This window comes from Nuphar pumila, chromosome 7 (genome assembly GCF_984573655.1).
Source record: "Nuphar pumila chromosome 7, dmNupPumi1.hap1.1, whole genome shotgun sequence".
NCBI lineage: Eukaryota > Viridiplantae > Streptophyta > Magnoliopsida > Nymphaeales > Nymphaeaceae > Nuphar > Nuphar pumila.
Window position 1 is genome coordinate 89,742,965 of NC_143255.1, and position 13,593 is coordinate 89,756,557.

The window sequence follows — 13,593 nt, forward strand, 5'->3', positions numbered from 1 at the left end:
TTATTGTGATTATGACTAGCTACCCTAGAAGGACCAAAAAGATCTAGGTGGAGAAGCTCTAGAGGTCTTTTGCTAGAAATGATATTTTTTGATTTAAAAGATGATTTGGACAGTTTTCCTAATTGACATGCATCACAAAAATAATCCTTTTTAAAAGATATTTTGGGTAACCCACGTACTAACTTATTTTTAGCTAATTTAGACATGTACTTAGAATTTACATGACCCATTCTCATGTGCCATAAATGATGAGAGTCATTATTAGCTATAAGGCAATGTTCTGTGATGTTTTCTAGGTATAGTTCATATATATTATTCTTTCTTATACCTTTTAAGATGATGTTTTCGTTGGTGTCTGCTATAAGGCATGCATCATGATTAAAGCTAACATTATAACCTGCGTCACACATTTGACTGATACTTAGTAGGTTATGTTTTAAGCCTTTCACAAGGAGAACGTCTTTGATAAGAGGTCTATCTATGTTACCAATATTACCAATGCCAATTATCAAACCTTTGTTGTTATCTCCAAAGGTGACGGTTCCTCCTTCTTTATGATGAAGAACAGCAAAAAGGTCTGGATGTCCTGTCATGTGTTTTGAACATCCACTGTCTAGAATCCATCTGTTCTTCTTATTTGGAGCCGAACTTTCGTTTGCCATGAAGCACATATTTGCAGTTTCGGCTTCATCATCACTTGACTCTTCACTGGTGGATGGTTCTGAATCATCCCATTGAGCATGCAGAGCCTTTTTCTTGAAGAACATCTTTTTTGGTTCCTCAGTCTTGGACTTTCTTTTGAGAAGGGGACAGTCACGTCTTAAGTGACCTGGCTTATTACACTGATAGCACATTTGATCTTCCTTAGGATCTTTTCTTTCCTTGTGCTTGTTTGGAAGCCGGTTCCTTCTCATGAAGCGCTGGAATTTTCTGGTTAGTAGCGCAATTTCAGATTCTTTATCTGAGTCTTCATTCTCAGATAGAGCTGGGAAAGCTAGAGTTTTCTTTATTGGTTGCTCTTCTTCCCTTCTTTCTTTCATGTGGACTTCATAGGCCATAAGATTGCCTATTAAGTCGTCCAAAGTAAGCTTAGATAAATCTTGAGCTTCTTCAATAGTTGTAGTCTTTTTCTCCCAATCAGTTGTGAGAGATCTCAAGATTTTCTTCACCTTTTCTGTCTGGGAATATGTAACACCCAGAGATTTCAGATCGTTGGTGAATCTGGTAAACATCTCTGTGATGGGTTCATCTTTGTTCATTTTGAACAACTCATATTTTCTAACAAGAGATGAGATTTTGGCTTCTTTTACTTTGTTGGTTCCTTCATGAATAACCTCCAAAGAATGCCAAATGTCATATGCAGATTCACATATAGATATTCTATTGAATTCGTTTTGATCAATGGCACAATATATGGCATTCATAGCCTTTGCATTTAGGTTTGCCATTTTCTTTTCTTCATCAGACCATAAGTTATAGTCTGCGGATGGAGATGTGTATAGATGCTCAACAATTTTCCATACAGCAAAATCTATGGATTTGAGAAATATAGCCATTCTGCACTTCCAGTATCCATAGTTGGAGCCATTGAAGAAAGGAGGACAAGATGCGTGTTGACCTTCAATATCACGAGCATAGGAGGTAGATGTCATTTATGCTGGAAGACTTGTTATGTCGAAACCTGCAAACCTTCTCTGATACCAAATGAAATTCCACTAGAGGGGGGGTGAATAGTGAAATACGATAAAGATCGATAAAATAAAATGAACAGGCAATAAAGCACAACACATAAAACATAGAATTTATACTGGTTCGGTCAATACCCAGACCTACATCCAGTCCCCAAGCAAACCACTTGAGCTTTCCACTATAACATCCGAGTCACCGAATAAATAGTACAACACCCTCTTCCTCAGAGGTCTTCTTCTCTCAACAGAGAAGGGGCACAGCCTCTTCCACAGAGGTCTTCTTCTCTCAACAGAGAAGGACAACACCCTCTTTCTCAGAGGTTTACTTCTTTCAACAAAGAAAGGATACAGCAGAGATCAGAAAGTTACAACACTTTCCTATAGAACCTTCAGAATGATATGAATGCATGAATGAAGGATTCTCAGAATGTTCTGTTTGTCACTCAGAAGATACTCTTTGTCAAAGATCTATACTTGACTTTTTCTCTTTTCTTTCTCTTTCTTTTTCAAGGCTCTCTTTTCAAATAATGAATAGAATTTTTCTCGTTGTAATCTCACACATCTATTCCATTCCCTTTGTGAATAGTTTATTTGAGTGTGTTTATATAGCTTTAAAAAAGTAGTCATTACATTTTGAAATCGTAGCCTTTTTTGAAATGTGAAATGTTATGTCATTTCAAAAACATCTTTTAGAGAAATTCGAGAATGCCTTTTTCCATAAAAGTAAAATATAGGGTACACTAGTCGTTGTAATATTTTAGGTAATACATATTTTATGTAAAAAGTCTATTTCTTACAATAGTACATTGAACGTTGGATTGTAGTTTTGTCTTTATTCTAATTAATGATTTGAGGTACATAAGTACTTCTTTACTTTAAATGAGTGTAAGTACAATGAGTGCTTTGAGATATTTATTTGTACATAGTCATGTCAAGTGTTTTCTTTATGTTGTGTTTTTCAAAGTCTTCAGAGAGAATGAGGACTACAAGAAAGTCGACATTCTTGAGAAGGATATTAACAAGGATTTCTTACAGGAGGTATTTAATGCTTGTACAAAGATAATGATGACTTCAAGTAAGTCGACATTCTATGGGTTTGTAAAAAGGTAACTAGAGTCTTTATCAAAACATTTTATATTTGTTTTTCTTTGTGTAGCCGATTTTCATGTTTTGTCTTTTACCCATATTTTAAAATTATTTCTTTAAAGAAGATAACTAGAGTCTTTTCAAAAAAAATATTATATTTGTTTTCTTTATATAGCCGATTTCATGTTTTGTCTTTTTCCCATATTTAAAAACAAATTTTTAAAGAAGGTAACTAGAGTCTTTTCAAAACATATTATATTTGTTTTCTTTATGTAGCCGATTTCATGTTTTGTCTTTTTCCTACATTTCTTTTCATGTTGTCTTGTATATGATGTAAGGTACAATTATTACATTTTGAAATCATGTCAAAAATACCTTTTTCATAAATGGTTGTAAGGAGGTACAATTATTAGTTTTCAAAAAGGAGCTTTTTGAAACTATCGTATACTTTTATGATATAGTTTTTATGAATGAGTATGTAATATGCAATATGCATGTTCCTGAAGGTTCTATTACATATGACTCTAAAGAAGAAAAAAATCTTCATCTTGAGGTAGCCGATCTCTTCAGTTGAACTTTAGGAATGCATGGCTCATCAAGCTTTTTCTTCAAGGAGTATGATTGCACTAGTTGTACTTGAACAAGAAGTCTCCATCCTTTTTGGGTGAGATATCCTTGCATCAAATACTCGTTAGATTTATGGAAAACATATTCAGTCATAATATAACATTTTTTCAAGAGGACATATTATCATATCATATAAAATCAAATACGACAGTGTATCATATTATGTGACATCAAAACAAAGTTTCTCAACAACCTCGTAGGGGCAAGTTCGCCCAGTTTTTGCAACCTTTTGGTTGAATGCTTATAAATATGTAGTCTTTTTGTTATCAGTTCTGCTTATCAATAAAATGTCAATTTTCTTCATCCAATACTTCTTTCTTTTTCCCCATTAGGGCACCTGTTTTCGTTTTAAAGAATCTCCTTTGCCCATTCTTTTCATGATGAGGGGCAATCCCCAACATCAGTCATGAGAGAAATGAAATTACCTATGAGGGTTTTTCAAAAATCGTGAAATTTTGAAAATTTTCTACAAACATCTTCATTATGATCACCCAAAAGTTTAATATTTCGGTTCAATCTTTTTAAAAAATCAACCATCGCGGTGATCTTCTTTTCTTAAATTGGTTTCAAACCATTATCTTTTAAAATCAACCCATGTGTTGATTTTCTTTTCCAAAATTATTGTTAAACCAATTCGTTTTCAAAATCAACCCTCATGATGATCTCTCTTCAAAATCAACCCTCGTGTTGATTCCCCTTTCAAATATCAGCTCTCACGCTGATCATTCTTCAAAATCAACCTTGTAGTTGATTTTTTTTTCCAAAATGATTTCTCACTTTCAAAATAACACTTTTCTTTTACTTTAAAGATCTCATGTGCAAGCACTTTCTTCATGTCAAAGGGATAATATAATTTTGTTTCCTTTCCTTGATTTTTAAGCATCAATTAAATTTTCCAATAGTTTGGCACCATTTTATTTGCATCTCTTTCCTTTTCACAAATATGTCCCTTGTAAGGAACGGTCTTGAAGATGTCTCTCAATCAAGAAGCATGTCACCTTATTCCTCGATTATCCTTCTCTGTATTCAAAATTTTCCTCCCTAGTTACACTGGGGCATTTTTTTGAAAAATCTATTCTTACCTCAAAACATCCTGTATGCAGGCAGGATAAACCAATCTCTCATTTTGCATGCATATGCACCCACTTGCATTAATTTTGCATTCATTTACATTTCATGTGCATTAGCATTTCATTTTGCATTAATTCTGCATCCATTTTCTTCCCCTTCAGGTTAAGGGATAAACCTGAATCATTTTCCATGATTTTCCAATTTCTATTCATATCCCCGTTCAGGATAAGGGGTTAATCCTGAAAATCAGACCACATACATCTAAATATGATGGTCTTTTTCATTGCAAGTCAAATAATCCAGTCCTCGAACTGGCCATTCTCAAAACTTTCAATCCCAGCTCTTACACTATCGATTTTCAAAAATTCAATCTTCTGATTAAGGATTTTCCTTTAAGATTCGAGCCCCGACTCGAACTTTCCAGCTTTCCTTTGAAGATTTGAGTTTTAATTCAAAGTCTTCTTTCCTTCAAAATCTGAACTTTCTAGTTTCCTTTTGAGATTCGAGCCCTGACTCAAACTTTCTAGCTTTCCTTTGAAGATTTGAGTTTTAACTCAAAGTCTTCTTTCCTTCAAAATCTGAACTTTCCAGTTTCCTTTTGAGATTCGAGCCCTGACTCGAACTTTCCAGCTTTCCTTTGAAGATTTGAGTTTTAACTCAAAGGCTTCTTTCCTTTAAAATCTGAACTTTCCAATTTCCTTTTGAGATTCGAGCCCTGACTCGAACTTTTCCTGCTTTCCTTCGAAGATTCGAGTTTTAACTCAAGTTTTCTTTCCTTCAAAATCTGAACTTCCCAGTTTTCCTTTGAGATTCGAGCCCCGACTCGAACTTTCCAACTTTCCTCTGAATATTTGAGTTTCGACTCAAAAATCTGAATTGGCCTAGTTTCTCCTTTGAAGATTTGGGTTTCGACTCGAACTTTATCTCCTTAGAAACCAAACTTCTTAGCTTTCCTTCGAAGGCTCGAGTTTCGACTCGAATCTTCCAGCTTTCCTTGTAAAACCTGAGTCCTGATTCAGATGGTCTTTCAAAACCGGCTTTTGAGTTAGGCTTACCTTCAAAATCCAGCATTATGCCAGGACTTACCTTCAAAATTCCAACTTCGTATTGGATTTACCTTCCAAATTGAGTACCATCGTCAGGGATGTGTCAACTCGAATGTCAAGCGATCTCTTTTACTAAGAATTTCAAGAACACTTTGTCAATTTGTCAATCAATAATTTATTGATTTCAGAATTTTATTGCACAAAATTTTACCTCAGTTTATCTTCAGTATCACTTCCAAAAAGGCAAAGCTTTTGTGAAGAAGGATTCAAAATCCAAATTCTTTCTATTGGCCAACCAAAAAGATAAAGGATAAATCCTCGATATGGCCAGAAAAGAAGATTCAATGTTTTTGCAAAGCCATAGATGATTGATATTGGTCACGGTCAATGGCACATTTTTAAAGACCATTCTTGTGAAAATGAGGCAGTGAAAATATCCTGAGTGTTAGAAAAGGCGAGCATTCATCAAAACCCTGTCTCCTCAAAATCACCTAAGCTGCAATTAAATATTCGCAAAAAGATCACTCAATTGTCGTCAAGATGAAGGCAAATTAAGCGAGTAGACCCCCGGGGCCAAAGAAGATTTGAAACATCTCCAAGATGACGGAGTTTGTGAAGGATCCTTCCAGGGAAAGTCCAAAGCACTATCGAGATGAAGGCAGATGCGATGAACCTCCCAACAATCCCTAAAAGATATTTAATTTCAATTATCATCCAAAGATCTCAAACCCATGAGCTAATATTGTCAAAGAAGGATCGAAACATCTCCAAGTTGACGGAGTTTGTGACGTACCCTTCCAAAAAGAGAGCAAGAGAGGAAAAAGAAAGAGAGAAAAAGTCAGAACATCTCCAAGGAGAATGTAGCCAAAGCCCAAAAGAGCCAAAAGAGTGCAGAAAGATTATCATGAGAGAAGCTCCCAGGATATCAAACTGCCAAATCTACCAAGAATCTTCTTTAAATTTGTGAAATTCTATTATCAATATTCTTTCATCAATTGCTTTCATAATATTAAATTCTCACTTTCCTGTTCACATCAAGGAAATTGATAACTTCTTTGAAGAAGGTCAATCGCAAGCAATTTGGATTTCAAATCTTGATTCTATGAAGTCAATCATGTTTGGAAGTAATACTTCAGGTAGAAAAGAAGGAATATTTTCACAACGATGAGCATCATTTTCAATTACTTTGAATCAACAAAATTTTCAACATTTTGACAATATTTTCTTGCTATCCTGACGTTAAGTGAGAGCTTGATGTCCATATTGATGCATCTTGGCCCCTTCGAGAGATTTTTCTTTGTCGTCTTTCACATTGTTGAAAGATTAGCCTTCTCTCCGAAAGGATAGCCTTTATCATCTTTCACGTTGTTGAAAGATTAGCCTTCTCTCCGAAAGGATAGCCTTTATCATCTTTCGCATTGTCGAAAGAATCGCCTTGCTCCTTGGGATTGCCTTTGTCATCTTTCGCGTTGTCGAAAGAATCGCCTTGTTCCTTTGGATTGCCTTTATCATCTTTCGCGTTGTCGAAGGAATCGCCTTATTCCTTTGGATTGCCTTTTGTCATCTTTCGCATTGTCGAAAGAATCGCCTTGTTCCTTTGGATTGCCTTTATCATCTTTCGCGTTGTCGAAAGAATCGCCTTGATCCTTTGGATTACCTTTGTCATCTTTCGCGTTGTCGAAAGAATCGCCTTACTCCTTTGGATTACCTTTGTCATCTTTCGCGTTGTCGAAAGAATCGCCTTGCTCCTTTGGATTGTCTTTTGTCATCTTTCGCATAGTCGAAAGAATCGCCTTGCTCCTTGGGATTGCCTTTGTCATCTTTCGCGTTGTCGAAAGAATCGCCTTGCTCCTTTGGAGTTCCTTTTGTCATCTTTCGCATTGTCGAAAGAATCGCCTTGCTCCTTGGGATTGCCTTTGTCATCTTTCGCATTGTCGAAAGAATCGCCTTGTTCCTTTGGATTGCCTTTGTCATCTTTCGCGTTGTCGAAAGAATCGCCTTGCTCCTTTGGATTACCTTTGTCATCTTTCGCGTTGTCGAAAGAATCGCCTTACTCCTTTGGATTACCTTTGTCATCTTTCGCGTTGTCGAAAGAATCACCTTGCTCCTTTGGATTGCCTTTTGTCATCTTTCGCATTGTCGAAAGAATCGCCTTGCTCCTTGGGATTGCCTTTGTCATTTTTCGCATTGTCGAAAGAATCGCCTTGTTCCTTTGGATTGCCTTTTGTCATCTTTCGCATTGTCGAAAGAATCGCCTTGCTCCTTGGGATTGCCTTTGTCACCTTTCGCGTTGTCGAAAGAATCGCCTTGTTCCTTTGGATTGCCTTTGTCATCTTTCGCGTTGTCGAAAGAATCGCCTTACTCCTTTGGATCGCTCGCGTCTGTCTTTCGCGTTGCCGAAAGACTTACCTTATTCTTCGTTGGAAAATTTGCCTTATTCATCTTTTGCATTGTCAAAAGAGTTGCCTTACTCTTCTTTGAAAGAGTTTGCCTTGTCTGTCTTTCGCGTTGCCGAAAGAATTACCTTATCAAAAGATTGCTATATCTATCTTTCGCGTTGTCGAAAGAATCGTCTTACTCCTTACCTTATTCATATTTCACAATGATGAAAAATTTCACCGGATCGTCTTGATCATCTTCCAAGAGTGCCTCTTACAATTCCATTTCCATCGCCTCGTTCATCTTCAAGAAAAGTTGTCTTATTCGCCTTCCAATATTCCATCTTTCGCCCGATCAGGATAAGGGTACAAACCTGAGTCTCATTTAAAGAGGTATTTCATTTTTCCGCCCGATCAGGTTAAGGGTACAAACCTGAGCCTCATTTAAAGAGGTATTCCATTTTCCGCCCGATCAGGATAAGGGTACAAACCTGAGCCTCATTTAAAGAGGTATTTTATTTTTCCGCCCGATCAGGTTAAGGGTATAAACCTGAGCCTCATTTAAAGAGGTATTTCATTTTCCCGCCCAATCAAGTTAAGGGTACAAACCTGAGCCTCATTTAAAGAGGTATTTCATTTTTCCGCCCGATCAGGTTAAGGGTACAAACCTGAGCCTCATTCAGAGCGGTATTCCTTTTTCTGCCCGATTAGGATAAGGGTACAAACCTGAGCCTCATTTGAAGAGATATTCCATTTTCCACCCGATCAGGATAAGGGTATAAACCTGAGCCTCATTCAAAGAGGTATTCCATTTTCCGCCCAATCAGGTTAAGGGTATAAACCTGAGCCTCATTTGATGAGGTATTTCATTTTCATTCCACCCGATCAGGTTAAGGGTACAAACCTAAATCTCGTTTTCAATGAGATGTTTCATTTTCCAATCAGGTTAAGGGTCAAACCTGAGTTTTGTTCCATATGAGTATTTCTGTCCCATCCAGGTCATGGGCATAAACCTGAACTTCACTCTGACAGGGTGAATCTCTCTTCATTCTCCATTTCATATCTACCATGATCACCGGGCTAATTTCCTCTCATACCTAGTAAGATTTTTCTAACTGGGGCATTTATTTATATAACCCAAATTTGGTGTGTTTTTCTTTGCCACTAAGCTCGGTCATAAGCCGGCTTAGTAGCAAAGAGGGGCATCTGTAAACACCCCAAATTTTCACTCACCTTCCTGATATATCCATCAATCATCACATTTCAGTTCTCCAGAAGCAACGAAGGGCAAAATGGTCATTTTCCAAGATTGAACCTTGCAGAAAGTCCTAAAATTTCATTCTTGAGTCTCAAAACTTCTCTATTTAGACTCAGAGACATCTTCAAACTGCAAATCCTCAAAATCTCATGCTTAACCAGAGGTCAGAATTTTCAAATTCAAATTCAGAGTGGCAATTTTGTAGAACATGTCTTTGCATAGCATTGCATGAGCATTTCATATCATTTCACTGCACAGCATGTCATTTCGAGATTCAGAACTCTTGATTTTTCAAAATTGTCAATCCAGATTTGATTTTAAAACTTTTCAAAATTGATTTTAAAACCCTGGGTTTTAAAATTATCAATTCTTCCCATTTTACCCCCAGGACCCCGAATTACGAAAAGTTTTTCTCAAGAAAACAATCTGGATGGTTTTGACATTTCAAAATTTCGCCAGTTGGAAAGAGGGGGACACAATTTCAAATTCATAAGATCTTATTTCAAACTTTTAAAAAAAGGCTCCGAATTTCCCTACTTCTTTCAAAATTTCGCCCTGAAGAACCATTTTCTTCCAAGTTTTGAAATCAAGCCAAATTTTGCTTCGTGTTTTCCAAAACTAGCCTACTATTGTGAAAATTCCAAAATATCTCATATGACTTTTATTTCAAATAACGTGGGACCCGCCTCGAGGTGGTGTCACACTCAAATTCTCAAAAATTTCTCTTATTTTCAAAACAGTGCCCATTCGGAAGTGACACCGATTTATAAAACATTTTTATGATTCTTTTATTTTCTTTATTTTTAACTCAATGTTAATAAAATAATTAGTGGGCCCACATAGGTGGCGCCCCGCTAAGACTCCTTGCCAAGAAAAGCAAACTTTTTTCAAATCCAATGAGGTGGCACCACCTTAAAAAAAAAAGAGAAAAAGAAAAAAAAAAAAAAAAAAAACAAAAATTCATTTTTTTATTATTTTCTTTTTAGTTATTACTTTTCAGCCCCAAAATGGAGCCACCGTGAAACCCTACCCAAAATCCCATTTTTACCTAAGTTTTTCAAAATTCCTCTTAAAAAAAAAAAGGAGTCGCCCCGCTCTCAAAACAGCGAGCTTTTCAAAATATTTCAAAATTTTGTTTTAAAAAGCTTATCAAAATCGGTTAAGAAAAGGGGATAAGTCTCAGATTTGGGGGACAAAAGGAAGGAGGGAGGCCGGTTATTAAAAAGGAGAAGGCCCAACACGGAAGGGGGGTCTGCGATTTCCCTTGGAGGAGAGGATTTTCTTTTGAACTCCATCGGCCATCTCCCCTTTTCCGCCTCTTCTCCTCTCGGCTAGCAGGAGGTCGATGAAATAGTCACCCTTTTTGTTATCACAGGGACCCTTATCTGCAAGGAGGGCTCTTCATTTTGGAGGATTTTCATTCTGATTACAAGGCTCCACGAAGAGGAAAAGATTGGCCCTCACTGAAGCTCTTGGCTACTGTGATCAAGAGGAGACCCACGGCTCCACACCTCTCATCCCTCAAAACTCCGGTTCCTCTCGGCTGGCAGGAGGCCGATTGATGTTTTTTTTTTTACATCCTCTTTGGTTTTCGCAGGAAATCCAGCGTATTCCATTCCCTTTAGCTCAGCATGCAGAAAATCGCCCATTTTCTTGCCAAGTACAGGTCTGGTGTTGCGGTTTCTACATTTGCAGCGTGAAGATGTGATTTCTGAATCCTGAGCCTTTCTCGGATATGTATTGCAAGAAGCTCTGGCCAAAAGAACAGTTGGTGACGTGTTCTGGTTTCCAGCCATTTGATCTAAGTTTGGACTGGTGAGTATGTGAGGTTTTCATTCTTTTCTGTTTTGTATTTTACAATTTTTGATTTTTTGTTTCAATCGATGATCTGATATCTTGTTTTTCATTCCCTGTAATTTAGTTCACTTCCTTTCATTCCTCGATTTTCCTGCTTGGCATTCTTTTGATTCTTTTCTTAATTTTCTGTGTGGTGTTTACAACATTGTATTTCCTAAGTATTTCCCATCTACTGTTGTTCATTGATTGATTTCATGTTTTTCATTTATTAAATTCCTGTTGTTCATCATTTGATTTCACTCTTCTTTGTAATTTCCAGTTTTCATTCAGTTTTCTGTTTTTCAAACATTTTCCTATTTGCTTTCATTTCAATCATCCCTGTTTTAGTTTTGTTCAGCATTAGAATTGTGTTGTTTGATTTCCAATTCTGATTCATCATAATGTTTTTGTTTTACCTTCATCAAAGGATTCATGTTTTCTGGGTTTTTTTACAAATTTTGTTCATGGTTTAATTTCCTGTTTCATATGCTCTAATGTTATCCAATTCAGTAAATTCCTGCAGACTTTTGTTCAGTATGCTTTCTGCTTTGCCTTATTTCTCTTCTGCTAACTGCATTTGTAATTGTTGCATTTTCTCATTTCTTATTATTTCTTCATTCAGTATTTTAGCCAATTTCCTAGTCTTTCTCATAGACTATTTCCAATTTAGTCATTTTTGAATTTCCTGTTTTAGTATATATTTCATCTAAACTGTAATGCTTTTATGTTTTTATTTCCAGATTTCGTACTGAATTAGATCTTAGCTTTCTTGTTTTAATTTTTAGTTTAGATCTGCAATTGTGTTTTCAGTAAAATAAGTTTTTAGAAATATAGGTAGATGCCTTTTCCTGCCAATATACCTCCCTCATCACATGTCATTTAGCATAAATTTAAGCATTCTTCGTTGTATATGATATATATATTTATACCTGTTTCCTTGAGTATCTTGTATATCCATTCCTTGTACTAATTCTCATTTTGCAGGAAAATTTGGAGGATGCTGATTCTTTCTACGCTATGTATTTCATTTATTTTGATTTATGTCAGAGATGTAATAATCGAACTTGGAATAATATTTACTTTTACTGCTTAGATTAGGCTGCATCTCATATAGTTTGATTTCAGTAATATCCTGATTCTATGATGCATATATCTCCATTTTCGAAATTCACCGTGGATGAACACGAATGGCACGTGCACCAACTCTTAGAGAGTTGATGAACTCGGTGGAATCCATATTTACGGCCCTAGTCGGAATATGGACGAGACCCAGATCCATCATCTTTCTACTAGTCACACTGAGCCTACACTCTTAGGCTATCTTAAAAATGCACATCATATTTCTAAATTTTCAAAATATTGTGAATTAACTCAAGTAAACTCTGAACATATTCATGGCCACAGTCAGAATATGTGAAGGATTTACTTTGGTTTAATACACATTTTCCAACCAATTTTTCAGAAATCTTTTCAAAGTGCATTCATTCATTCAAATCATCTGCATCATCTGTTTTTCTCATGATTTTCTTAAGAGATTTTCACTTCATGGAATCGATTTCTCAAGGAACTATGAAGATTTTCGAAGTTGGATTTTCCAAATCAAAGTTTTCCCATGATTTTTCGTGAAAATATTATTTTCTTAAGACACTTTCAAAAGGAATTTATCATCTTTCTCAAGAATCCAAGTTGATTTTCAGACATTTCAAAAGACAAGATTCTCAAGAATTCAATTTAGTAAGTTTTGAATTTCCTTCTCCAAAGAATTTTCTATAAATTTTCTATCATTTTCCTAAGAAAATTCTCAAAGTCCGAGTTTTCCCAACAAGTGCTTTCCTTTTCAAATGTTCATCTTTTCTCAAGAATTCCTTCCATTTTTCCGAGATTCTCATTTCTTCATGGTTTTCCAAGTCTTTATAAACTTTCTCAAAATTTTCCTGAGATTCTCATTTCTTCATGATTTTCTAAATCTTTATAAACTTTCTCGAGATTTTCCCGAGATTCTCATTTCTTCATGATTTTCCAAATCTTTATAAACTTTCTCGAGATTTTCCCGAGATTCTCATTTCTTCATGGTTTTCTAAATCTTTATAAACTTTCTCGAGATTTCAAATCTTCTTCGTCTGAGATTCCTGAGAGATTGATTTTCATCTTTTCCAGAAAAATTTTCAACTCCAAATATTTTCTAAGCATACATCATATTTTCCAACTTGCATTCTACAAGATTGCATAGCACATGCCTGAATTCTCTGTGCATTTAGGATAAAATACAATTTCGATGATTTAACTAAGTCAAGCACAATTTTGGTCCTTGGTTCGATTACCCCTGTTAAAGGCGGCAGGAACGGTCGAACCTCGTACCGACAGGTCGAGCCCCATCCCATGGATTTTCCCGCAATTTTCAAAACGGAGGCGAGTATTTCAAAACAATTTCCAAAATCCTGTCAAGTTTGAATCGCGAAAGCATTTTCCTCTCTCTTCCGCAAGGAAGGGAAGACGGGAAAAACTTTGCGAAGATAACTAAGTGTATGCTTTAAACCTATAGATGATGCATTTATGCAGTGAAAACATGTTAATAAAATGTAATATTTATGCTTCATCAATGG